We start from the raw sequence: 3661 nt of genomic DNA, 5'->3' as shown, positions 1-3661 counted from the left end.
TGCAGTGAGCGGAGATGGCGCCACTGCACTCCAGCCTGGGAGACAGAGCGAGGCATCGTCTCAAAAAAAAAAAAAAAAAAAAAACAACCATGTTAGGTTCTGTTTAAGTAGTATTTCTTATAATACCCTGGAATGAATGAATGCCTCTTAGTCTTTAGAATTTGATAAGGTTTAGCTAGGTATACCCAATACTTCTCCATTTTGCTACATATTTTTAGGAAGGCACTAAGTATTGTGAACTCCTTGAGAGTTCTAAACATCTCAGAGCCTGTTTCAGTATTGATGGCATAGTCACAGATACTCCATTTCCTTTCTAGGGAAGTCTGCCTGCAATTACCACCTAACCCCAAGCCAGAAGTGTAACCACTTTTCTCTGGCTTTCATTGAGCTTTTGTTATCCTCTTTTAATATTTCATTCTGTAGTAGTCTGTATTTATGTGTTTTCCTTATTAAGAAGTGGCCAGCACTTTGGGAGGCCAAAGTGTGTGGATTGCTTTAGCCTGGGAGTTCTAAAGCAGCCTGGACAACATGGTGGGACCCTGTCTCTACAAAAAAATACAAAAATTAGCCAAGCACGGTGGTGTGCGCCTACAGTCCCAGCTACTTGGGAGGATGAGGAAGGAGAATCGGTTGAGCCCAGGAGGTCGAGGCTGCAGTGAACTCTGTTTGCCCCACTGTGCCCCATAACAAGACCCTGTCTCAAAAAAAAAAAAAAGTAAGAGCACCGTTTCAATCTGTATGGTCAATATAGATGCTTTCAACAAACGTTTCAGTTGTGAAGTGCAAACTCCTTTCTCCCCTAGCTTGCCGGCTGGTTGAAGATCAAGTGAGAAACTTTGAGAGCTTAACAGTAAGTTTTCATTGTTATTCTCTTTTTTTTTTTGAGACAGAGTCTCGCTTTGTCGCCCAGGCTGGAGTGCAGTGGCGCGATCTCAGCTCACTGCAAGCTCCGCCTCCCGGGTTCATGTCATTCTCCTGCCTCAGCCTCCGAGTAGCTGGGACTACAGGCGCGCACCACCACACCCGGCTAATTTTTTGTATTTTTAGTAGAGTGTTAGCCAGGATGGTCTCGATCTCCTGACCTCGTGATCCGCCCGCCTCGGTCTCCCAAAGTGCTGGGATTACAGGCGTGAGCCACTGCGCCTGGCTCATTGTTGTTCTCGAGCTAATGTGCCTAAAAGTCACCTGGGGATGGTTGATGAAAATACGTATTCCTACTCGTACACCTTGTAGTGGAGGGTACTGAAAATCTGCATTTTTAATATATCTTCAACAATCCCAAATGATTCTGACTAATGCAGGTGACCCATGACCTCCTTTGGAGAAGTTGATCTATCTATCTGAACTTTACTATCTTATTTGGCTAAGGATGTGTATTTGCTTCATTCAGTTACAGTACTCCATTGGTTAAGGTATAATGCTTATAGGATGATGATGATGTTTATTATTAGTTGGAGACAGAGTCTCGCGTTGTCGCCCAGGCTGGGGTGCAGTGGCTCAGTCTGGACTTGCAACCTCTGCCTTCTGGATTCAAGTGATTCTCCTGCCTCATCCTCCTGAGTACCTGGGATTACAGGCACACACCACCACACCCGGCTAATTTTTGTATTTTTAGTGGAGACGGAGTTTTGCCATGTTGGCCAGGCTGGTCCCAGACTTCTGGCCTCAAGTGATCCGACCGCCTCGGCCTCTCAAAGTGCTTGGCTTACAGGAGTGAGCCACCGCACCCAGCCAAGCTTACAGGATATTTTTAAAGGACCTGAACAGTGTTTTTTAATATATGTTTATAAAAGCTTGATACTTCGCTCTAAGTTAAATAGTTTCTACCTTTCAGTGAGCACTTACCAAATAGCAGATATAGTTAACTGCCTTTGCAGCTGTTTTACTGTGTGTCAGAATCCTAATCCTTTCTACTACTTCAGTATTTAACAAACCATTTAATTCTGATGTTACTTTTTCGGATTGGGTGACAAGCAGAGCACAAAGAGCAGGGTTTGTTTCATACTAATACTAGGATGGTTAAATCAGGACTTTAGAAAGTAAGTGGGGTACAGCATAGTTTAGTGGAATACTGAAAATCCAATCTGAGGAGCTCACTACCTTTAGATTAAATTAGTTGGGGACTTCAGCTCCTGATGGTACTGATTGAAATGGAAGCATTTGAATAGAGCAGTATAGTTGACCCTTGAACAACACGAGGGTTAGGGGCGCTGACTCCTGTGCAGTCAGAAATTCGAGTTATAACTTTTGACTCCTCAAAAACTTAATAGCCTACTGTTGACCAGAAGCCTTACTGATAACAGAAACAGTCAATTAACACATATTTTGTATATGTTTTATATACTATAATCTCACAATAAAGTAAGCTAGAGAAAAGGAAATATTAAGAAAATCATAAGGAAAATATGTTTACTCTTTATTAAGTGGAAGTGGATCATCATAAAAGCCTTCATCCTCATTGTCTTGTTGAGTAGGCTGAGGGGGAAGAGGAGAGTTTGGCTTTGCTGTCGCAGGGATAGCAGAGGAGAAAGAAAACCCTCATGTAAGTGGACTCAAGCATTTCAAACACGTATTGTTCAGGTGTCAGCTGTGGTTCTCAATGTGTGGTTTCCTGGTCAGCAGCACTGCATTGTTTGAAAACTTGTTGGACATGCAGATTCTTGGGCCTCACCCACACCTACTGACTCTTAAACTCTGGGAGTAGAGGCTTAGCCATTCAGGTTTTACTGAGTGTCTACCAGGTGATCAGACGTGGACTGAAGTTTCAGAACCAATAGAATAGAGCAAGATACTAGTTTTGTAGTAATTCAACCTCTTAAGCAATATTCCTTCTTCTTTCACAAGGAATCATGGATGGGGTTATTACTTGTGCGTGCTTATAGTTGTGAAGTTGGAGTAATTCATAATCGGGGGAGGATCTTCTGGAGTATAAAAAAATTTAAGGAGCAGTTATATGATTAACACCAGAAAAGCTTCTTGTATTTCTGAAGAATATATACCACCTCAGTAGGAGAGGTGTGTTCAGTCTTACTCTTTCTACAGCTAGTCGCCCAGAGAATGGCCTGCGCATTTCAAGCCCCGTCAGTGAGAATTGTCTAGACAAAGAAGGTACCTTGGTTGAATTAGTAACAGGATACATGAAACAATGTATCAGCATACTTAAAATCTTTATGGCCAGACAAGGTGTGGACTTAGTGTGTTTGGAGGCCCCTGACCCTTGGAAACAAACGCAGTTTAGGCTGAGCTGTGGATCCCCATGTAGGCCAGAGGTTTGTAGTCGCTCTCACTCTTCCCGGGCATCAAGGATTCCTTAATGGAAGCAAAGGAGGACAAGCCTACAGGAATGGGCCTGCCCTAATTGAGCTGGCCTGAGAAGATACATTTTCAGGTTAGACAAGTCCTTTTTCCCTTTTAAGTTCTGCCTCTTGGGAAAGGAGATGCATTTGTAGTGCAGGGATGTCCTTGTGAAAATGTGACTTAGAGCAGCATACGAAATACAAGTGCCCAGCCAGGTGCGGTGGCTCACACTTGTAATCCCAGCACTTTGGGAGGCCAAGACAGGCGGATCACCTGAGGTCGGGAGTTCGAGACCAGCCTGACCAACATGGAGAAACCCCATCTCTACTAAAAATACAAAATTAACCGGGTGTGGTGGCGCATC

The sequence above is a fragment of the Mandrillus leucophaeus genome, unplaced genomic scaffold (genome assembly GCF_000951045.1).
Source record: "Mandrillus leucophaeus isolate KB7577 unplaced genomic scaffold, Mleu.le_1.0 Scaffold150, whole genome shotgun sequence".
Classification (NCBI taxonomy): domain Eukaryota; kingdom Metazoa; phylum Chordata; class Mammalia; order Primates; family Cercopithecidae; genus Mandrillus; species Mandrillus leucophaeus.
This window is presented reverse-complemented; position numbering follows the sequence as displayed.